The sequence below is a fragment of the Eubalaena glacialis genome, chromosome 17 (genome assembly GCF_028564815.1).
Source record: "Eubalaena glacialis isolate mEubGla1 chromosome 17, mEubGla1.1.hap2.+ XY, whole genome shotgun sequence".
Taxonomy (NCBI): Eukaryota; Metazoa; Chordata; class Mammalia; order Artiodactyla; family Balaenidae; genus Eubalaena; species Eubalaena glacialis.
In genome coordinates, this window is record NC_083732.1 from 48,910,220 (window position 1) to 48,935,046 (window position 24,827).

The following is a 24,827-nucleotide window of genomic DNA, read 5'->3' on the forward strand; positions in this document are numbered from 1 at the left end:
GTTGTGACAGGGTGTGGGGAGGCTGAGGGAGGCTCTAAGCCACTTTCAGATTTTTAAGCTCTTGGTAGAAATGAGAAAAGGCCAAACAGTTTTTTTTTTTTTTTTAATGTGGTATATTTTAAATGTTTAGGTTTAACAAATTCACACTAGTAAACGCTTATTAAAAAATATAAAAATGCAATGCCTTCAGGAACAATAGACACAAGAGATAAGCCCAGGGCTGAGTTTCCCTCCGAGCCTGCTCTGAAGCTTCTGCGTACCCGACACCCACCCCAGGATCTCACCCAGAGAAGCAGCCTTGGGGTCAAGGGCTGGGAGGAGAGATGTGATACTTACCTTAGAGCTATGGGACTCTAAGGTGCCCCCCGCACCCCACTGGACAGTCTTCTGCAAGGCTGGTTTCTGGGGGAGGATGAACAGGAAAGTGACTGGCAGGGACTTGGCATGCAAAGTAAATGCTGAACGTTCATTGTGTAAATATTAACATTTTAAGATCCTGTAAGTAATGCCATCCATTTATTTACAAATACACACTCTTGTAGCTGGCAGTTGTTTTAGATTCAAAGCAGGTTTTCTAAATTTTTTGAACAGTTGCCATCCTATTCGTTCTTAGGTACCAATGCTAAAACCACACAGAATGGAACTCAGTATTTATTAGACAAACGCTATTTGCAAAGTCCTGTGCTTGGGGCTGTAACAACAGCAGTGACATTAGCCACGGCATTTACTGAGCACACACTCGGCACGGGTGCAGGCTTAGTGCTTCTCACACATTGTTTTTAGTTAATCCTCATGACCACCCTATGAGGTCAGTGTGTTATTATCATCACCATTTTCAGATGAGGAAATGGAGGTGCAAAGAGAAGGTCTATTAGATTCTACGTCTGTTGGCTTATTGTTGGAACTCTGCTCCTACTGAAAGGCCCAAGTTGAAGTGACAGGTCAGACTGTCCCTTTGTAATTAAGTTTTGTCATCTATAAAATTGGACTAGGTTATTTCTAAGATCACTTCCACATTCTATTGATAGTTTCCTGTCAGAAAGGTAGACACTTCATATAATCTGGACATTTTTCTTTCAGATTGTACTTTCATGTGGACTCCATTTTTATAACTTCTTTTGAAGTTTATAACCTGCATAGAGAAAAATGTATACATCTTGATGAATGAACAGAATGAACACCCACATGTAACCAGCGCCTAGAAAAGAATCATAGGCTTCTGTTTTAATTTCAGACATCTGGTGTCATTAGCTAATTCTTTCGTTTAATTAATATTCATTGAGCATCTACACTGTGCTAAAAAGATGATGCAAGCTCAAGAGAATGAGAAGACATGCCACAGACTGGGGGATAATATTTGCAAAAAACATATTTGATAAAGGACTGGTATCCAAAATATACAAAGAACTCTTAGAACTCAATAATAAGAAAATTAAAAACTCAACTAAAAGATGAGCCAAAGGCTTTAACAAAGAATATATATAGATGGCAAATGAGCACGTGAAGAGATGTTCCACACCATATGTCATCAGGGAAATGCAAATTAAAACAATGAGATACCACTACACACCTATTAGAATGGTGATAATCCAGAACACTGACAACACCAAAAGCTGGTGAGGATGTAGAGCAACAGGAATTCTCACTCACTGCTGGTGGAAATGCAAGAAGGTATAGTCACTGTGGAAGACAGTTTGGTAGTTTCTTACAAAACTAAGCATATGCTCTTACTATACAATCCAGCATCACACTCCTAGGTATTTACCCAAAGGAGTTGAAAACTTAGGTCCACGTGAAAACCTGCCCCACCAGGTATTTATATCAGCTTTATTCATCATTTTCAAAACTTGAAAGCAACCAAGATGTCCTTCAGTAGGTGAATGGATAAATAAACCGTGGTACGTCCAGACAATTCGGCGCTAAAAAGAAATGAGCAATAAAGCCATGAACAGATGTGGAGAAACCTTAAATGCATATGACTAAGTGAAAGAAGCCCATCTGAAAAGGCTACATAATGTATGATTCCAATTATATGACATTTTTTAAAAAACGCAAAACTATGGAGACGGTAAAAAAAAAATCAGTGGTTGTCAGGGGTTAGGGGGAGGTGGATAAACAGGTGGAACAGAGAGGTTTTTAGGGCAATGAAACTACTCTGTATGATGCTATAATGGAGGATGCATGTCACAATGTATTTGTCAAAACCCACAGAATATACTTCACCAAGATTGAACCTGAATATAAACTATGGACTTTTGTTGCTAGTGATGTGTCAGTGTAGGTTCATGGACTGTAACAAATGTACCACTCTGTTGATGTTGACAATGAGGGAGCATATCGTGAGGAATCAACCCGGCTCCCTCAGGTGTGCCCTGAGGTGTCAGACCCAGCTCTGTGATGGCATCAGAGGGGCAAGCATCTGTTTCCATGCCCAGCTTCCTAGCAGGACTCCAAGCTCCTTGACAACATGAAATACATCTTCCTCTGAGCACAGGCTCAGTTTACACTTGTGAATAAAGTCCCTTCACATCAAACTTTACATTGCTGGTAAAACCTGCTTTGTTAGCTTACTGTGGAATACATTTGCTCCTCGTTATGCGCAGATCCTGTATTTTCAAATTTTCCAGCTCACTGTAATTTATTTGTACCTCACCAGCGCTTTTGCAGCCATTCACAGACATGTGCAGAGCAAAGAAAAAATCAAAGCACTGATGCATACCTGTGTTAGATGAACTTCATTCAGGCATGAGTTTTAGTACTGTTGGCTGTGAGTTCAATATTAATTAATAAACAGTATATACTCAGTAAGGTGTCAACAGTACATATCTATAAGGTTATGTATTGATCAGTTGATGAAAATGTGACCAGGGGCTTGCAGCAACCTAACCCTGCATTTCCCCTAGGAGCCCTGGTTCAGTATTTGCTAATTCAGTGTTTGTGGTGACTCTACAGAATGTAACTACTACGAATAATGACAATCAACTGTATTTGCTTTTTTACAAGGAGAAAAGGATTGACTCTCTTTACAGCAATTCTCTGACCATCACAAACAAGTGAGTTTATTTGGTCAACAAACAAGGTGGAGGGAATGACCAGTCCCCAGGTCCCTGAACTCATGGTCCTCCACTGAGTACACACAGTTTACAACAATCTGCTCAGTTGTCCCTGGAACATTTTCCAGAAAAGTAAAAAGAGCAACTAAGTATCTTAATGCTTTCCAGCATATGGTTTTACCACGGGAAATCTAAACTTCACAGTAAAGTAAAAGCCAATTGTTTTCAACACTTAACTCTATTAGAAGCATCATTATAAGTAATTGGTTTTTTAAACAACTATGAGAAAAACAAAATAACTTCTTACCTAAACCTCAGATCTGCAAAACTCTAAATGCAGATTCTTTATTAAAAAACAAATTAAGTATTAAAATGTAAATTGTACTGAAGTTCTGTAGAACTCATTAAAAGATTAATATTAATCAAAACAACTCTTTACGGCTCAATAAATGCAAATAAAAAGGCATCAAAATTTGTTACTTATAACTTGAATCTTGGGTCCATTAATTTTTTTTTTTAATTTTTTAATTTACTTTTTTTTTATACAGCAGGTTCTTATTAGTCATCAATTTTATACACATCAGTGTACACATGTCAATCCCAATCTCCCAGTTCACCACACCACCACCACCACCACCCCCGCGGCTTTCCCCCCTTGGTGTCCATACGTTTGTTCTCTATATCTGTGTCTCTATTTCTGCCTTGCAAACCGGTTCATCTGTACCATTTTTCTAGGTTCCACATACATGCGTTAATATATGATATTTGTTTTTCTCTTTCTGACTTACTTCACTCTGTATGACAGTCTCTAGATCCATCCACGTCTCAACAAATGACTCAATTTCGTTCCTTTTCATGGTTGAGTAATATTCCATTGTATATATGTACCACAACTTCTTTATCCATTCGTCTGTCAATGGGTGTTTAGGTTGCTTCCATGACCTGGCTATTGTAAATAGTGCTGCAATGAACATTGGGGTGCATGTGTCTTTTTGAATTATGGTTTTCTCTGGGTATATGCCCAGTAGTGGGATTGCTGGATCATATGGTAATTCTATTTTTAGTTTTTTAAGGAACCTCCATACTGTTCTCCATAGTGGCTGTATCAATTTACATTCCCACCAAAAGTGCAAGAGGGTTCCCTTTTCTCCACACCCTCTCCAGCATTTGTTGTTTGTAGATTTTCTGATGACACCCATTCTAACTGGTGTGAGGTGGTACCTCATTGTAGTTTTGATTTGCATTTCTCTAATAATTAGTGATGTTGAGCAGCTTTTCATATGCTTATTGGCCATCTGTATGTCTTCTTTGGAGAAATGTCTATTTAGGTCTTCTGCCCATTTTTGGATTGGGTTGTTTGTTTTTTTTAATATTGAGCTTCATGAGCTGTTTATATATTTTGGAGATTAATCCTTTGTCCGTTGTTTCATTGGCAAATATTTTCTCCCATTCTGAGGGTTGTCTTTTCGTCTTGTTTACGGTTTCCTTTGCTGTGCAAAAGCTTTGAAGTTTCATTAGGTCCCATTTGTTTATTTTTGTTGTTATTTCCATTACTCTAGGAGGTGGATCAAAAAAGATCTTGCTGTGATTTATGTCACAGAGTGTTCTTCTTACGTTTTCCTCTAAGAGTTTTACAGTGTCGGGTCTTAAATTTAGGTCTCTAATCCATTTTGAGTTTATTTTTGTGTATGGTGTTAGGGAGTGTTCTAATTTCATTCTTTCACATGTAGCTGTCCAGTTTTCCCAGCACCACTTATTGAGGAGGCTGTCTTTTCACCATTGTATATCCTTGCCTCCTTGGTCATAGATTAGTTGACCATAGGTGTGTGGGTTTATCTCTGTGCTTTCTATCTTGTTCCATTGATCTATGTTTCTGCTTTTGTGCCAGTACCATATTGTCTTGATTACTGTAGCTTTGTAGTATAGTCTGAAGTCAGGGAGCCTGATTCCTCCAGCTCCGTTTTTTTCCCTCAAGACTGCTTTGGCTATTTGGAGTCTTTTGTGTCTCCATACAAATTTTAAGATTTTTTGCTCTAGTTCTGTAAAAAATGCCATTGGTAATTTGATAGGGATTGCATTGAATCTGTAGATTGCTTTGGGTAGTAGAGTCATTTTCACAATATTGATTCTTCCAATCCAAGACCATGGTATATCTCTCCATCTGTTGGTATCATCTTTCTTTCATCAGTGTCTTATAGTTTTCTGCATACAGGTCTTTTGTCTCCCTAGGTAGGTTTATTCCTAGTTCTTTTATTCTTTTTGTTGCAATGGTAAATGGGAGTGTTTCCTTAATTTCTCTTTCAGATTTTTCATCATTAGTGTATAGGAATGCAAGAGATTTCTGGGCATTAATTTTGTATCCTGCAACTTTACCAAATCCATTGATTAGCTCTGGTAGTTTTCTGGTGGCATCTTTAGGATTCTCTATGTATAGTATCATGTAATCTGCAAACAGTGACAGTTTTACTTCTTCTTTTCCAGTTTGTATTCCTTTTATTTCTTTTTCTTCTCTGATTGCCAAGGCTAGGGGTTCCAAAACTATGTTGAATAATAGGGGTGAGAGTGGACATCCTTGTCTTGTTCCTGATCTTAGAGGAAATGCTTTCAGTTTTTCACCATTGAGAATGATGTTTGCTGTGGGTTTGTCATATGTTGCCTTTATTATGTTGAGGTAGGTTCCCTCTATGCCCACTTTCTGGAGAGTTTTTGTCATAAATGGGTGTTGAATTTTGTCAAAAGCTTTTTCTGCATCTATTGAGATGATCATATGGTTTTTATTCTTCAGTTTGTTAATATGGTGTATCACATTGATTGATTTGCATATATTGAAGAATCCTTGCCTCCCTGGGGTAAATCCCACTTGATCATGGTGTATGATCCTTTTAATGTGTTCTTGGATTCTGTTTGCTAGTATTTTGTTGAGGATTTTTGCATCTATATTCATCAGTGATATTGGTCTCTAATTTTCTTTTTTTGTAGTATCTTTGTCTGGTTTTGGTATCAGGGTGATGGTGGCCTCATAGAATGAGTTTGGGAGTGTTCCTTCCTCCACAATTTTTTGGAAGTTTGAGAAGGATGGGTGTTAGCTCTTCTCTAAATGTTTGACAGAATTCACCTGTGAAGCCATCTGGTCCTGGACTTCTGTTTGTTGGAAGATTTTTAATCACAGTTTCAATTTCATTACTTGTGATTGGTCTGTTCATATTTTCTATTTCTTCCTGGTTCAGTCTTGGAAGGTTATACTTCTCTAAGAATCTGTCCATTTCTTCCAGGTTTTCCATTTTATTGGCATAGAGTTGCTCGTAGTAGTCTCTTAGGATGCTTTGTATTTATGCGGTGTCTGTTGTAACTTCTCCTTTTTCATTTCTAATTTTATTGATTTGAGTCCTCTCCCTCTTTTTCTTGGTGAGTCTGGATAATAGTTTATCAATTTTGTTTATCTTCTCAAAGAACCAGCTTTTAGTTTTATTGATCTTTGCTACTGTTTTCTTTGTTTCTATTTCATTTATTTCTGCTCTGATCTTTATGATTTCTTTCCTTCTGTTAAGTTTGGGTTTTGTTTGTTCTTCTTTCTCTAGTGCCTTTAGGTGTAAGGTTAGATTGTTTATTTGAGATTTTTCTTCTTTCTTGAGGTAGGCTTGTATAGGTATAAACTTCCCTCTTAGAACTGCTTTTGCTGCATCCCATAGGTTTTGGATCATCGTGCTTTCATTGTCATTTGTCTCTAGGTATTTTTTGATTTCCTCTTTGATTTCTTCAGTGATCTCTTGGTTATTTAGTAACGTATTGTTTAGCCTCCATGTGTTTGTGTTTATTACGTTTTTTTCCTTGTAATTCATTTCTAATCTCATAGCGTTGTGGTCAGAAAAGATGCTTGGTATGATTTCAATTTTCTTAAATTTACTGAGGCTTGATTTGTGACCCAAGATGTGATCTATCCTGGGGACTGTTCTGTGCGCACTTGAGAAGAAAGTGTAATCTGCTGTGGTTGGATGGAATGTCCTATAAATATCAATTAAATCTATCTGGTCTACTGTGTCATTTAAAGCTTCTGTTTCCTTATTTATTTTCATTTTGGATGATCTGTCCATTGGTGTAAGTGAGGCGTTAAAGTTCCCCACTATTATTGTGTTACTGTCGATTTCCTCTTTTATAGCTGTTAGCAGTTACCTTATGTATTAAGGTGCTCCTATGTTGGGTGCATATATATTTATAATTGTTATATGTTGGGAACCAGCTGCAAGCTGACACAGTCCTTGCAGCTTAAAGCATGGCAAAGTCCTGCTTAATTCCTGACAGGACCTGAAAGAGTTATTAGAGAAGATATGAGTCTTGGCCCGTGAGGTTGCTTGCAGTTTCTCTAACTATAGTTTGTCCTTGGCATATTTTGGTAATCACAGTCTGTTCTCACGCATGTTTATATTCTGGTTCGCAGAATGTTTTGTACTATAACTTCAACATTAAGGAAATACTGTCTGATGATTCTGTCTTGTGATTTTAACAAAAACATGTATTGCTTACTGCAATCTATAAAAAGAGTTTTGATGGGAAATAGTGTGTGTGCTTGTACACCACCCTCCTGACCCCGTCTCTTCTTAATGCCCTCACCTGCTCTCAGGACTTGTTCCTCAGTCTAACAGCGACTGACAGTTATATCTTCTTCTTGGATTTATCCCTTGATCATTATGTAGTGTCCTTTCTTGTCTCTTGTAACATTCTTTATTTTAAAGTCTATTTTATCTGATATGAGTATTGCTACTCCAGCTTTCTTTTGATTTCCATTTGCATGGAATATCTTTTTCCATCCCCTCACTTTCAGTCTCTATGTTTCCCTAGGTCTGAAGTGGGTCTCTTGTAGACAGCATATATATGGGTCTTGTTTTTGTATCCATTCAGCAAGCTTGTGTCTTTTGGTTGGAGCATTTAATCCATTCACGTTTAAGGTAATTATCAATATGTATGTTCCTATGACCATTTTCTAATTGTTTTGTGTTTGTTTTTGTAGGTCCTTTTCTTCTCTTGTTTCCCACTTCGAGAAGTTCCTTTAGCATTTGTTGTAGAGCTGGTTTGGTGGTGCTGAATTCTCTTAGCTTTTGCTTGTCTGTAAAGCTTTTGATTTCTCCAATGAATCTGCATGAGATCCTTTGCTGGGTAGAGTAATCTTCATTGTAGCTTCTTCCCTTTCATCACTTTAAGTATATCATGCCACTCCCTTCTGGCTTGTAGAGTTTCTGCTAAGAAATCAGCTGTTAACCTTATGGGAATTCCCTTGTATGTTATTAGTCATTTTTCCCTTGCTGCTTTCAATAATTTTTCTTTGTCTTTAATTTTTGCCAATTTGATTACTATGTGTCTCGGTGTGTTTCTCCTTGGGTTTATCCTGTATGGGACTCTCTGTGCTTCCTGGACTTGGGTGGCTATTTCCTTTCCTATGTTAGGAAGTTTTCGACTATTATCTCTTCAAATATTTTCTCTGGTACTCTCTCTTCTCCTCCTGGGACCCCTATAATGTGAATGTTGTTGCATTTAATGTTGTCCCAGAGGTCTCTTAGGCTGTCTTCATTTCTTTTCATTCTTTTTTCTTTATTCTGTTCCTCAGCAGTGAATTCCACCATTCTGTCTTCCAGGTCACTTATCTGTTCTTTTGCCTCAGTTATTCTGCTATTGATTCCTTCTAGTGTAGTTTTCATTTCAGTTGTTGCATTGTTCATCTCTGTTTGTTCTTTAATTCTTCTAAGCCTTTGTTAAACATTTCTTGCATCTTCTCGATTTTTGCCTCCAGTCTTTTTCCGAGGTCCTGGATCATCTTCACTATCATTGTTCTGAATTCTTTTTCTGGAAAGTTGCCTATCTCCACTTCATTTAGTTGTTTTTCTGTGGTTGTATATTGTTCCTTCATCTGGTACATAGCCCTCTGCCTTTTCATCTTGTCTATCTTTCTGTGAATGTGGTTTTTGTTCCAGAGGCTGCAGGATTGTAGTTCTTCTTGCTTCTGCTGTCTGCCCTCTGGTGGATGCGGCTATCTAAGAGGATTGTGCAAATTTCCTGATGGGAAGGACTGGTGGTGGGTAGAGCTGTTGCTCTGGTGGGCAGAGCTCAGTAAAACTTTAATCCACTTGACTGCTGATGGGTGGGGCTGGGTTCCCTCCCTGTTGCTTGTTTGCCCAAGGCAACCCAACACTGGAGCCACCTGGGCTTTTTGGTGGGGCTAATGGCAGACTATGGGAGGGCTCACGCCAAGGAGTACTTCCCAGAACTTCTGCTGCCAGTGTCCTTGTCCCCATGGTGAGCCACAGCCACACCCCGCCTCTGCAGGAGACCCTCCAACACTAGCAGGTAGGTCTGGTTCAGTCTCCTATGGGGTCACTGCTCCTTCCCCTGGGTTCCGATGCGCACACTACTTTGTGTGTGCCCTCCAAGAGTGGAGTCTCTGTTTCCCCCAGTCCTGTCAAAGTCCTGCAATCAAATCCCACTAGACTTCAAAATCTGATTCTCTAGGAATTCCTCCTCCCCTTGCCGGACCCCCAGGTTGGGAAGCCTGACGTGGGGCTCAGAACCTTCACTCCAGTGGGTGGATTTCTGTGGTATAAGTGTTCTCCAGTCTGTGAGTCACCCACCCAGCAGTTATGGGATTTGATTTTACTGTGATTGCACCCCTCCTACTGTCTCATTGTGGCTTCTCCTTTGTCTTTGGATGTGGGGTATCTTTTTTGGTGAGTTTCAGTGTCCTCCTGTTGATGATTGTCCAGCAGGTAGTTGTGATTCTGGTGTTCTCACAAGAGGGAGTGAGAGCACGTCCTTCTACTCCGCCATCTTGGTTCAGGGCCTATACTCGGGTCCATTAATTTCTAATGCTTTTTTTTTCCTAAAAAGATGTAATGAATGAGGGCAATAACTTTAAAAACAAACAGGAAAAATAAAAATTACAAACACAGCTATTGCAGTCATTCAACCAAATAGTTAAGTGGTGTATTAGTTTCCAGTGGCTACTGTAAACACAACTTGGCAGAGAGGAATTTATTCTCTCCCAGTTTGAGAGGACAGAAGTCTAAAACCAGTGTCACCGGGCTGAAATCAAGGTGTCAGCAGGGTCACACTCCCTCTAGAGGAGAAACTATTCTTTGTCTTTTCCAGCTTCTGGTGGCTGATGGCATTCCTTGGCTTGTGACTTCATTACTTTGTGGTCACATTGCTTTCTCCTCTTCTGAGTCAGATCTCCTTCTGCCTCCTTCTTATCAGGATACATGTGATTGCATTTATAGTCCACCTGCATAATTCAGGATTATCTCCCCCCTTAATCACATCTACAAAGTCTTCTCTTTTTTTTTTTTGCCATTTAAGGTGACATTCACAGGTTCCAGGGATTGGGACATAGATATCTTTGGGGATGGGGCATTATTTAGCTTTCCACAAGTGGTAAACCTAATATTAATTATATCTATGCACCAGTAACCTAACATAATGAAAAACTCAGAGAGGTGCCTATAAGAACACCCACCTCTGTCCCTGAGCCCCCCATACTCCATGGTCAATTGTGATTCTTTTATAATAACGATGATGATAAAACATTTATCAAGAATCTGCCACGTGCCTGCTCCTGTTGTAAGTTCCCATGCATTACCCCCAAAGGATCCTCACAACTACCCAATGAGGTAGGACCATCATACTTCCACATTTTACACAGGTGGAAATGGAGGAGGCTAAATCCATGTTAAGAGAGAAGCAGAACCAGGGTTCAAAACTGGGGGCGTCCTCCTCCCATGACCCTGTCTCTGGTTCACTGGGAGTGCACCCGACTCCCTGGAAAGGAACGTCTCACGGGCAGGAGCATGTGCCGCTGCTGCAGGTGCCCAGAGAAACCACCGGCTGCAAAACTGGCTTGTGGACTCCAGCTCCAGGAGGGCCACGTTGCCCTAAAATAAAATACTGTACTGAGAGAATGAGAGTGTCCCTTTAAATTTTAACGATAGCGTAGCTATTCAGGAGGTCATTTTAAGTTTACATGAGCATTCAGGTGAATCTTACCTTTCTGAAGGTGAATGTAGCAGATCTAACTAATCACTCCCTTTGATTCTGGATCCTAGGATCCCGGGAATAGCTATCGATGAGCACAGGTGCTAACTGAGCCCGTGGGGGTTAACGATGTTCACGGAACTGAGGGCTGCAGAAGCTGCAGATTCTTTTATATTTTATTTTTGTGGTACAGGAGCAGGAGGGACCAGGAAAATGCCTGTTATTAAGATAACCAGTGATATAAGCCAGACTTGCTTGTCAAATGGATTAAATGACCTATAAAATGATTTTTCTGAGCCCAACGGTCCACTCAGTGTCCTGGAACACACTATCTCCTAGCCTGTGCTCGCATTGCTCTTCTTGTCTCAATTCCCACCTCCTTTCTGGTCGTCCATCATTACCTATTGAACACTTAGTATATGCAGGGCATTGTGCTAGGTGCTGCCCATATGAAGGCACTTAAACAGGAGTCCTCCCAACAGTGGAATCTAGAATTAGGTAATGAAAATAAAGTAGTCAGTTTATTCCAACTCTCTTAAACTGGTTACAGTTATTCACTCATTTACTCATTCATTCCACAAATATTTATTGGGCATCTTCTTTGTGCCAGGCATGAAGGAAGTAAAAAATAACAAGGTATCTAACCCAGCCTGAGAGAGAGGGTAGCTAATGCTTCTAGGAGGAGTTACAGACTTTGTTTAAGCTGAAAGATGGATGGGAATTATCTAGATCCAGTTAGAAGAGGGTTTTTCAGGCAGTGGAGATCTGTAAAGCGGGGAGTGAGGGGAGCAAGTAAGGAGTGGCAATGGATAAGGGTGAGGAGTTAGGGCCAGAACTTGGAGCAGCTGGAAGGTTATGTAAAGATTTCCAGACTTTATCCCAAGGCGGAAAAGGAGCTCTTGAAAATTTTTTATTTACATTACAAGAAGCACACAGGCTCTGTACAATACATACGAACAGAAGTAAAAAGAGTACATTGTATATCTTCTACTACAACTTGACGGTGCAAGAGTTACTGCCTTTTAAGTATATAATGTATCTAAAAAGAAGGAAAACAATAAAATTTTTAAAAAATTAATGCAGATTGTATCAATGTCAATCTCTTGATTGTGATACTGTACAAAAATTACCCAAGATATTACCATTGGAAGAAATCAAGTGAAGGGTATTATTATTACTATTATTATTTCTCACAACAGTATGTGAATCTACAAAGATCTCAGAACAAACTTTTTTTAAATGCACCACACACAAAAATAAAGGCAAAGACATCTTCACGGGAAGGAGAATATTGATATAGTAAAACAACACAATGGAACCCACTGATAGCTTCTGAAAACCAATGAAAGCAATTCATCTTATGGAGCTTTAGAGGTGACTAAAGGTTCAGTTGTGGGTCTGTAATCCGCATTTTCATTGCAAAAAAAACGCTGGGAGTGCTCAGTGCACTGATACAGGAAGGAAAAATGGAATGGCTCAGATAGCAATGAAATGTTACTAAGAGGAGTAAGGTTGTGTGGTTGGGGAAAGAGGTGGCTGCTGGACTATGATTCCTAAGTGGGTTTAGATGTGCCCAACGCCCAGCTTACTAGCAAATAAATTTATGTTCTTTCATTGGCTATTGTAGGATACAGTGCTCACCAGTGGCTTCCTCTCCTGCAGGAACTTCCAGTGATGTTTCTAGCAATGTTCCCTGGATACATATGGACACATGATATAAACCGCATAACGAAATAAACACAAATATGGAGTAGGACATGCTCAGGTCCTAATATTCAATTCATAAGACAAAACATCCTATCACAAACAAGTTAGAGCTTACCAGCCTCTTGAAAGGTTTTTAACAGTGGGAGTGATATAATCAAACTTGTCATTTAGAAGATCCCTCTGGCAGCGGTACAGACAACTTATTGGAGGGGGTGAAGATTCAAGGGAGAAACAGTAAGGACTTCCACTAAAGGGACAGGGGCAATGGAGAGGAGACAGATTCCAGAATTATTAAGGAAGCAAAAATCTCTATCTCAACCGTAAGAAATCCCCAGTAGAGCTTGGCCCTTGAATCTGCTGGGGTCAAATTTGGCTGTAAAACAGAAAACTCAAAATAACAATTGTTTAAACAAGATAGATGTTTATTTCTCCTATAAAAAGAAGTCCAGAGATATCGGTTCAGAAGTGGTCTGGCGGCTCCAGTGTCACTGGGGAGTCAGGTTCCTCCTGTTCTTCTGATCTACCTTGCAAGTACATAGCTTCTGTCTTTAAAGGTACCTTTTGGTCCGAGATGGCTGCCAGAGCCCATCTAACTGGTCCACATCACTGGTAGTGGAAAGGAAGAAGGGAGAAAGCTGAGCCATCAACTTCTGCAAAGGCTTCTCCAGATCTCCACACATATTGATGTTTATATCTCACTGGCCAAAACCAATGGCTATACCTACTAATGAGGATGACAGGAAAATAACATATTCTAGCCCTGCTATCATTACCAGAATATCTGGAATGGATATTTGATGGATACTTAGCAGTCTCTGTCATAGCCATCAATCAAGTCCTTCAAGAGAAATAAACATCTATCTTGTTTAAACAATTGTTAGAGACACAGAGAAGGTGAGAATATCCTAGCCCTCCAGGGGATGAGTCACGGAGTTTGGTGGACACTGTGATGTACCACCCAGGTCTCCTTCCATGAAGGACTTTTGCCTCAGCTGCAGAGAGCGTTGTCAACAGAGAGCTTTCATCTGCCAGCCCCTTCTGAGAGCCCCTGCACCCAAGGAGCCTAGACAGCTTATGTTCAATGACCTTCAATACAGGAATATAAGATGAACATCTTCATCCAACTGAGGACAACTCAAAAGAACTATGCTAGTTCCAGCTCTTTCCTTGGAGTTGGCTAAGGCTACTGTCGGGTTACACTGTAGTTTGAATTTTCAAGCTGGAATCTAAACTCCACAAAAAAAACAACAAAGTTCCCTTTTCTCACCACAAATTTCTCTCTTTTTTCCAGAAGTGACTCCTACTTCCTTGCCCTCCCTTCCACAGCATGGATGCCATGTTCACTCTTTAATAAACCTCCTGTGTGCCAACCTCCAACTCAGAGTCCGCTTCTCAGGCCAGCCAGTGTGGCAAGGAGGGAGGGTTTATCTACCTGAGGTGTCAGAAACTCTGGAAGGAGGCGAAACGTTCACATTTATTGAAAGTAGAGTGGGCTGAAAAGATGGAGACATGCCACTGTATGCATATTTCCTTTTTTCTGTCTCCTGCTTGCTTCTCATGGCTGTCAGTGCGCATGTCTATAGCATCCGTTACATCGCTTCCAATGTGTAACTATCCATCTAGGTTTGGATAACCAGATCCTCAAACTTGTTAAAACTGTGTGTAAAGAAAAGAAAATGGCTGTTGGGTGAGAGCTGGGTCTTCCTAGATGGAAAGTGCCTGAGTGCCCACACGGTAGGACTTCCACTATCTCCAGCTACGCTTATTAGAGGCTTTTTTAAATTTTTATTTTTTGGTTTCTTTCTTGGTTCTTGGCTAGGTTCCAGATAGGTGAGATGGGACTCTAAATGCAATAAATAAGAGATGGAAAAATTACTCTAACTTTGTGGCATTTTTGGTTCTAACTCAGAAGCCAATTTCCCTTACTCTGTCTGGGGCTTATAGAATTTAGCCTAAAACAGCCTGTCATCATAGACACCCCTTCCTCTGGCATTCCATCTGCCCATTTGTGAAAGCTGGTCCACACAAACGTTCACTCAGGATGAAAACAGACCACCTGGGCACCCAGTTGTGTGTGAGGGGTGCTCATGACCATGGAGGAAAATGTCCCAGAGGGGCCAGAACTGCATCATCACCCAGTTCTCAGGCAGGGAGTCCTACCCCCAAAACACTCCCTCCTCGCCAGTGTGTACAGGGGACTGGCAAACATTACACTGCACCCAAAACTTCATAGTCAGAAATGTTTTTTCATTTCCATGACTCAGAGCAAACGTTATTCATATAGTGCCTCTGAATACACCCACTTCTGGAAAAAAAAGAGAAATTTGTGGCAAGAAAAGATAACTTTGCCATCATTTCTTCCCGGAGTTTAGATTCTGGGTTAGGAAGCATCAGCTGCTAGTGACACAAGCCTGCGTGCTATGTGGCTTTTGAGGTTTGCCTACTCACAGATCTCTCTGGCTCTTCCCACTTGTCTCTGTCAACAATTGACACTGCGGTCTTTATTTATCTGGATTTTTAAAAATTGAATTTGTGATAGCACCTTTTCTCACAAAAGCATTTTTCAGGCAAGCAGTCCATAGCAGTTTCCTTCCAGTTTATTTTAGGGAAAAGTGCAAGGAGAAGATCCTCTTCCTTTGAAAAACCCTAACTAAACTGACACAAGTCTGTAAATATATTTTCTCAGAGACTTTTATTCATCTTCGAATCTTCCAGGGTCTGACACCTGGAGTACAATAGACACTAAATGTTTGTTGAATGAATAAATGAATGAGTGAATGAAAGAAATGAATGACAATTACTGAGTGAATAAATGAATGTGAGCTCAAGAAGCTTACTGGTAGGAGGATAAAATTCGTTCCTGAAAGGTATAACACAGGAAAGACTGGATGCTGTGAGAAGGTGGGAGGGAATGATCACATCAGGTGAGATGAGTGATGTTCAGTCAGGCTGTATCTGGTAGAGTTGCCAGGAGGGCTTTACAAATCCCAGAGCCCAACCTGTTAAATCAGAATCTTTCAGGGTGGACCCAGGCATTGGTGTTTTTTTAAAGCTCCTCAGGAGATACCAATGTTCAGCCAGAGTTGAGAGCCACTGGGACATGAGGATCAGAAAGAGATTCATAAAGGAAGTGGTTTTTTAAAACAACCTTTAAGGATGGATAGAGTTTTGACTTGTAGAAATGAGCAGGAACTAGGGAAGATGTCCTGACCTCCCTTCCCTCCCAACCACAATTCCAGACTGTCTATCCTACCTAATCCAGACAGATGCTGGCAACTGGTAAGGGGGCGCCTGTGCAGTTAAATGACTTTTTCCCCTCTGGGCCATCTAAGAGCCTGGCCACTAGTGTCTGAAGGACTCAGGTGAGGGTCTGAACACTGAGGATCTTGGGGGAGCTGGTCTGAGGGACTGCCCACCCCAGGGCATGTCTGTATCCACTGGTATATTCCAGCTCAAGAGCTGAAAAGGGAAGTTAGTGATTTCATCCTTCAGGTTGGGATCTCCTGAAAAGATGGGAAACCTAAAGTCTTCCTTCCTGTGGTGCCTTCACAGGGATCTGACAACCCACCGTTTGCTCCACTGGCAGCCCCTGCAACAGAGACCACAGGGCCTTCCAATACTCTCAGAAGTGATGTTGCAGAAGGCTCTTAGCAACTATACCCAAACCCCAAGGATTAAACAAAGAAAAATAATACATCAGAGAAGGACAACAGCTAGAGAGAGAGAAATAATAAACAAAGCAATCAAAACATAAAAAATAAAGACTTGTAAAATTTTAGAGCTACTGGAGGAGATCGTCTACAAACTATACAAAAAATAACAGTAATAAGAGGTGCTGAGGAGATTTTTAAAACACCTGCAGAAGACAGCCTAGAATTTAAATAGGCAAACATGATTTTCAAATTAAAACAAATTGAGTTAAGTAAAGAGTAGGATAGTCAGTGTTGAGACTCAATTCAGGGCCTAGAGGATCAAGTGGAAGAAACAACTCAAACCACAGAACTGATGGCTTCCATAGGGAAAACAGCAATTCCAGAAGGAGAAGGAGGAACAGCTGGAGAGAGGCAACAAACAATGATGCAAGAAAATTTGGTACAGATGAGGAAAGATCAGTACCTGTCTTGCAAGTTTTCACCAAATTCTACACCCAGGTGTATCTTGGTCAATTTCCAAATTCCAAAGGTAAAGCAATAAATCTTTCAGGTTTACAGGTAAAAAGAACAAGAAAGGAGAATCACATTGGCACTCAACTCTGCTGCACTGAAAACTAGGAGAGTAACATTTACGGACTTTTGAGAAAAAGGACTGCAACCTAGGATTCCTCTGCTGGCCAAGTTAGCCTTCATCTGTCAATGAGCAAGAAAGATATTTGGGGCGTGCAAGAATTCAGAGAATATATTATTCCCACGCCCTATCTGGGGAAAATACTAAAGAAAAGGCTCTAATTAAACAACAAATGAATCACAGCAGAGACCTCAAGATCAGGAAAAAAGAATAAGTAAAAGGAAAGAGTAGTGAGCTATGATGCTTGCTATTCATATAAATATGTGTAATATCTAAATCCATAACAGTAGGTTGCCTGAGAATGTGTAATATAAATTCTAAATGAGGATTCTTGAAATAGGCAAGGAACATTCCAAGGAAATTCTAATAATAATAATAATCCAGAATGAAAAACTCTTTTGTATCTCAGCAAAACCCAGAAGTGGAAGACAGATGAGGCAACAAAGCAAAAGCGTTTATTATATCTCCTCTGGAGAGAGAAAGGGGAAGGAAGGAGGAAGATAAAGTCTTCTAAAAGAGAATTAGTAAACATGAAAGCGGAGTGAACTAAACAGAAAAGAAAATCATATGAGACACTACTGAACAAATCCAAAGGCTTGTTCTTAAAAAGTTCAATGAAATTGACAAACGCTTCCCTAGTCTGTTTAAAGAAAAGTGAGAACAAAAAAATAAACAAGAACGCTCCCCAGACGTGAGAGCCCAGAGCCACCTGCCCGCCAGCATCTGCCCTGGGACTCAGGGGCTCAGGGACGGGCTGGGTCGGGATGCCCCACCCTTCCCCACACGTCCAGTCCCCCCACGTCTCAGATTTGTCTCAGCCGCGTAGCTGACGTTGGATCAAAAGCTGCAGATGACATCAATGGTCCCAAGAGCGTTGCTCTAATTAAGAATAATACAATAGGGCTTCCCTGGTGGCGCAGTGGTTGAGAATCTGCCTGCCAACGCAGAGGACACGGGCTCGAGCCCTGGTCTGGGAGGATCCCACATGCCGCGGAGCAACTGGGCCCGTGAGCCACAAGTACTGAGCCCGCGCGTCTGGAACCTGTGCTCCGCAACAGGAAAGGCCGCGATAGTGAGAGGCACCGCGGTGAAGAGTGGCCCCCGCCTGCCACAATTAGAGAAAGCCCTCGCACAGAAATGAAGACCCAACACAGCCATAAATTAATTAATTAATTTAAAAAAAAAAGAATAATACAATAATTTTGGACGATTAAAAAATAAATAAATAAAAAATAAACAAGAACACCTGAAACACATAATGTTCTGTGTCAATTATACCTCAATTTAAAAAAATAGACAAAATTGGGAGTGAAAACAGAGCCATATCACAGAAACAGAAGAGATTAAAATAATTATAAGAATTTATCATATGCTAATTCTATGAAAATGAATTTGAAGATCTAGAGGAAATTACCAAAATTAATCCAAGTGAAAACCTGAATAACAATTTTAGTGGGAGAGAAAAGAAAGGTTGTTAAATATCAACCATTAACAAGGGTATCAGGACAGATGGTTTAACAGCTCAGCTTTCTAATCTTCAAAGAATAGATAATATCAGTGTTAATTAATTTTTTCTAGACCATGGAAAAAATTGAAAGCTTCTCAATTTATTTTATGAAGCAAGCATGATTTTAATGCTAGATAAAATATTAACAAATAGAATCTAGCCATGTGGCAAAAAAAATAATACACTGTAACTAAGCAGAGTTTATTCTAGGATTACAAAGCACAACATCAAGAAATCTATCAACATAAATATTTTCATCAATAAATTAAAAGTGAAAAACCATACCCTATCAATAGTTCCTGAAAAGGCATTTGATAAAATTCAGCAGCCATCCATATTAAAGCTTTAAGGAAAATAAGAATGAAATGATAGTTGTTGTATATAATAAAGTCTCTTTATCAAAAACCAATAGCCAATATCATTCTCATTGGTCAAACACCAAAAGCACTTCAATTAAAATCAAATCCAGACAAAAATGCCCACTATTGCCACTGTAACTCAACATTTTCTTCAAGATTCAGAGATTGAAACAAATGTCATAAGTTAAGAAAATGAAGTGATTAGTACAAGCATGTGAAAGAAGAAATAAAGTATTGGAATATTTCTTTTTGCTCATGGTTTTATCTCTTCTTTTCAGATTTATGCCTGCTATTAATGTTCCTGTTTAACATCGCCTTGGAGGTTTTTAGAAAATACAATAAGAACATAAAATTAAGTAACTGACATAAATGTTTGATAATATTTTCTTCCATTGACCACATGACTGCATTCCTAGAAAACCCAGGAAACTCTAGTTTTAAAAAAACACTCAAATTAATGAAGAATTTGGTAAGGTGACAAATTTTACAGAAACGCATACAAAAATTAATCACTTCTCTATACTATAGCATGTTCATCTAAAAATAGAAATGAGAAAAATATTCAATTAATTTTAGTGACAAAATCTATAAAATATTGAGGGATAAATATAAAAGAAACATAAGACTATGGAAAAAAAAACCTTATGAAAAAAACCAAAACAAAATCTGAAGAAATTTTAACACCAAACAACTTGTTCAGAGGAGTTAATATCTTAACAAATTCCTTCTCCCCCCAAATATAAATGTAATACAATGCCAATTATAATCCCAGTAGTTTGTGGGTTTTTTTTTTTTTTTTTTGGCTGGGGTTTTAATAGAAATTGCATTATATTTGTATATCACTTTGGGAAGAATTAGTTATCTTTACTATGTTGAGTCTCTCAATCCACAGCCATGGTCCCCCTTTCATTTATTTAGATCTTTGATTTCTCTCCACAGCACCAGTAGATTTTTTGATTGTAAGTAAATTGGTTTTGAAGTATAGTGTACATACAGAAAAGTGCCAAACCATAAGTGTGCCCATGTAACTAACATCCCCATAAAGAAATATAACATAACCAGCACTCCTTAAGTTCCCCATCCCATCCCCTCCCAGCGCCCCCCAACACCAAGGAGAAACCACCTACTATCTTGACTTCTAATACCATAGACTTACTTTGCCTCCAACAGGTTTTGTTTTTTAATTGGATAAAATGTGCTTAGAACTTACACAGACAATAAATGTTCAGAAGATAAGAAAAATAGGAAAAAGAATAACAATAAGAGACATCTAACCTTATCAGTATCAGAGCACTCCAAAAAGCTATTGTAATTAAATCACTGTGTATTAGTACAGGAAGAGACCAACAGTGAGAGGTACAGAATAGGGGATAAAAAAAATCAATCCCAGTACATATGAGCATTTAATACAAAGCTGATAATTCAAGACAGCAGGGAAAGAACAGATTATTTAATAAATGATACTAGCTCAACTTACTAGAACAAGTTGAATCCCATCTTATGCTATATACAAAAACAAATTTTAGACATATATAAGACTTGTTACATTTGTATAAAATAAAACAATAAATAGCTTAGAAGAAAATCTAGGTAAATACATGGGTTGGGGAATCTTCTTATCAGAAGAGGAAACCCAGAACCTCTGAAAGAAAGACATATTTGACTTAAATTGAAAATGCCACTAAGATAATAGGTAAGTGATAGATTTGGAGGGAAAAAGTTTTACAGATGACAGATAAATGATAAATAACAATACTATAAAAAGAGCTCCTACAAATTGCCCAATCAAAAAATGGGCAAAGACTATAAATAGATAATTCACAGAAAAGCAAATCTAAATTCTCAACAAACTTGAAAAGATGCTCAAGCTCACCAGTAGTCCACAAACTGCAAATTAAGTTTACAATGAAATATCACTTTACGACGATCTGAATGGAAAATATTAAAACAAGAGTGATAGTGACTGTTGCTAGTAGGGGTGTGGGTAAAGCATTCTCCATATTTTACTACTGAAAATATGATGTTTGGGCCTTTTTGAAAGCAATCTGGAAATATATAATAAATTTTAAAATACACATGCCCTTCAACGTTGGAATCTATTCAGTAGAAGCAAAAGCATCAGTACATAAAGATACAGGCTTAAGAATATTTATTGCTTCACTGTTTGTAGTGAAAGAAACGTAAAACAAAAAAAAAATGTCTTTCAAGAGAAAGATAAATAATGGATAAATTATGGAAGAGTCTCATCATGAATTATTATGTAAGCCAACACAAAACAATGAATTAGAACCATACCAGGTGACAGAGGGATTTCCACAAGGTATTTTTGAATGAGAAATAGAATATGTACAAAATCCATGATCTAATTTTTCCAGAGAAAGCAATGAACTCCCCCAAAACCTACATATACAGAGATTGTATCTATTTATCATCTATCAGATAGATATATAATCTATATATCTATGTGTATATAATCTTATATCATTATATGAAGATGGAGAAAGTTAAAAGGCTATTAGCACCTGGTCATCTGGGGTAAGGGACTGGGGGAGAGAGCGGGTGGGGTGGATACTTGAGAGAACTAAGAAATGAGAAGTTTCAGAAAATATATGGATGGGAGTGAGTAGTTCCACTTATCTGAAGGGTACTTCAAGGATTCTGGGTATACTCAAAGTTTGAACTCCAAAGCTGCTGGTGGGGGCCTTTCCTGGGGGATACTAAGGCCAGACCCTCCTTAGAGGATGTGGATACAGGACATATCACAGAGAATGCCTCCTGTCCCTCCCAACATCTGACCTGGTGAAATCATGTCATGACAAATACCAAGGCCACTGTGAGGAACCCATAGTCTGGGATGTGCAGGACCTAATGCTGTGTTTAGGGTGAAGTGTTCCTGCAGGTCTCCTGCCAGGGGGCAATGGGGTAACCGTGGGATCACTGTATGTGTATATGGAACCCAATAACCCCCAGGGACCTTATGGTCTAGTTTGGGTAGGTCAAAGTCCTACCAAAGTCCACAGCTCAAGTTATTAAGAACAAACCCCAAGAGATTTTCACTTACTTCTCTTAAAGAACATGAAGGGATCCAATTCCTATTCCATATCGACCATCTTAAACTACCCTTTCTCAGGGTTTTACTTTGAGGTGACGAAAATGTTTCAGAAACAGATAGGTGGTGGTTCCACAACATGGTGAATGTAACTAAACGCCACTGAATTTTTCACTTTAAAAAGGATAATTTTATGTTATGTGAATTTCACCTCAATAAATTATTTAGAAAAAAAAATACCTTTTCTCTCCCAGCCTAAAACTTATTTTGTATCTTACTCTCAACTCTACCAAAAACGTTCCTGAAAGCCCAGCCCGCAAACCCCTCCACTTTAGTTCCTTTTCTCTTCCCTCCTGTTTCTTGTAGTCCTGTCTGCACCCATCCCTCTATCCCACGACTCAAAATCCCAGGAGACAGACTGGCAAACATGGAATTCCACATGTGGGTGAGGAAAGAGGGGAGCTGAGGGGGGAAAAGACACATTTTCCTTTAACAGGTGGTGGGAATGGGCGAGCCGAAGGCTGGTATTACTCATTAGTAAGTTTTGCCTCTTTCCCATATGGGAGCATAAGGCAATTTGGGTACCAGCCGCCCTCAGCAGCCTGTCTTCCCCCACACCGTGAGTCGCTGCCCCCGCCTGTCACGACAGCTTGGTCTCAGCCCCCCAAAGCCAAGGCCCTGTGACTGGGAGCCCCCATCTAAAGGTTACTTTTGGATGGGGATAGGGAACCTCCCTCCTTTGGTGGGAGGGAGTCAGGGAGGGAGGGAGGGATGGGAGAGCTCCACTGGGCAGCACGCAGTCTTGCAGAACAGGTGGTTTTGTTTATTTTTCTCCATTTCGTTTACAAAATTGTACCCTTTCCTAAAACAGCCTCAGGACTCGAGCACAACAAGTACAGGCACAGTGAGATGGCATTTAATTAAAATACAGAAATTTAAGCAGTCAGCATCATGATGGAGCATCAGAAATCACCGCAAAGTAAACATCCAAGCAGCCACTGCGAGGACAGGACAGGAGACAGGCATGTCCCAGCTCAGCCCCTCACCCTGCTCACCCAGGGCAGGGCCGGCAGGCAGGAACAGGCCAGTCCAGAGGGTCTGGGCCCCCAAGGCTCCAGAATGCACAACGCCAGCCCCTACCTCAAATGAAGTTGGGTTTCCCTGGGCTATTTTATGGGTTAACTATGGTTTTAGGGAATCAATCTGTTAATATTACTAATACCAAAAAAAAAAAAAACCACTTCTGAAAGTCATTATGGCACAGCAGAAAGACCTTTCTACTCCATTAACTCCCACCCACCCCCCCCCTTTTTTTTTTTGAGCCAAATTAACTTAGGTTCAAATCCTGGCTCTGTCACTTACCAGCTGTGTTGGACTTGCACAAATCACGTAAATTCTCCAGGCTTCTGTTTGCTCATCTCTGGGGCAAGGTCAGAGCGATATCACTGGTTTACTGGGAATCTCAGTTCACTGGGGTCATAAACATGAAACGGTTTATTTTTCCTGAAATTGCTCCCAAACTCTCAAACCCCCCACTTCTCACTGGGTAGCAGCTCCTTTGAGTGACAGATCAGCCCAATTCCATAGTGTTTCAGTCACCTTTTATCATTAAACGGTTATTTTCGTTCCTTAAGATTCTGCCCTGTTCATTTTAAAATTTCAACCTTCTGTCCATTTCCAGTACTTTTCCTTCCCTCTTAAAACTGCAGAATGCCAATGAAATTAGAGTTCTAGATAAATAACGTTTTCATCTAAGTACCTCTCATTTTGTTTGCTAAATCTGGCAACCCTCCACCGTCTCCCAAGCACAGGCTTTAGGGAAGTGGTTCCCAATTCAGGCTGCTCATTAAAAATGTCAATGCCTGGGTTCCGTTCCAGACCAGTTAAATCGGAATATCTGGGCATACCAAGAATTTTTTTTTTTTAAGTTTCCCCGAGGGACCGGAATGTGCGCTCGGGGCTGACGGCAGCGCTTCGGAGGCAGGTCCGGCTTCTTCCCGTTCTAGCAACGCCTCCCGCTTCCCAGCATGCACTGCTGCGGCGTGGGGGGCGGAGGACGGAGAGGCCGGTCGCGTTTTACGAGACTGTCGGTTGTAAGCTCGTAACCCTCTCCGCTGGTCACGACAGCGCCTCCACTTGACACCGACGGGCCCTTTGTTCCCAGTGTATGGGCAGGCATCCAAATGCGCGCTCTCCTGTTAACGCGCTCTGGAGGGCTCCGTGAGGGTCTTCCTTCTGCCTGCTCCCTGGCGTGGAGACGAAGCTTCAGCTTGCCTCCAAATCAGCCCTCTGCCGGAAGTAACCCCCGCCCCGACGGCTTCCTGCAGCTGAGAGCCCCCTCCCGCCCCTAGGCGCCCTTCCAAGGGGAGGGTACTGGCAAGATAGCTTAAACCACACTGCCTCCTACAGGCCAAGGTGACCTACAGGGCTCGTCTCAGCAAGCCGGCACATAGCACCTGTTGTTCTCAGGTAACGGTCCAATTCCAGCACCTCCCTCTGCACCCACCACCATGTTACTCTCATAATAACTCATGTTTGTTGAGATTTTCTGGGTGCCTGGCACTGTGCTCAGCTATTTATCTCCTTTAATCCTCGAAAACAGGGTGGGGAGATAGGATTCATTTCCCCACTTTTCCGATAAGAAATTGTGGCTAAGACAGTTTAAGTAATTTGCCGAAGGTCATACAGCTAATAAGAATCAGAGTTCAAATTTGACTCCAAAACCTTGCCTTTACCGCTATAATTTATAATAGTCCTACTGTAATGTAATTTATGAAACTTATCTTGGTTTCTGGTACACAGCAGCCACTCAATAAATACTAGTTTTCTTCCTAGATAACCTCATACTGGAAATC

General features: G+C 40.2%; 1 long non-coding RNA gene across 2 annotated transcripts in view; it reads right to left on the reverse strand.

Moving 5' to 3' along the window:
* Positions 1 to 24,252, reverse strand: part of LOC133076968 (uncharacterized) — a 64,491-nt gene extending 40,239 nt beyond the window's left edge. The window contains exons 1-3 of one of the 2 annotated variants that reach the window (XR_009697653.1): positions 23,880 to 24,252; positions 23,335 to 23,442; positions 337 to 402 (exon numbers count right to left, since the gene is read on the reverse strand). This is a non-coding gene — a long non-coding RNA (uncharacterized LOC133076968). Of the gene's footprint in view, positions 1 to 336; positions 403 to 23,334; positions 23,443 to 23,731; positions 23,849 to 23,879 lie in introns of those variants that run through there. The other variant, XR_009697654.1, reaches the window with a different exon arrangement.
* Between the last annotated feature and the right edge of the window lie 575 nt (positions 24,253 to 24,827).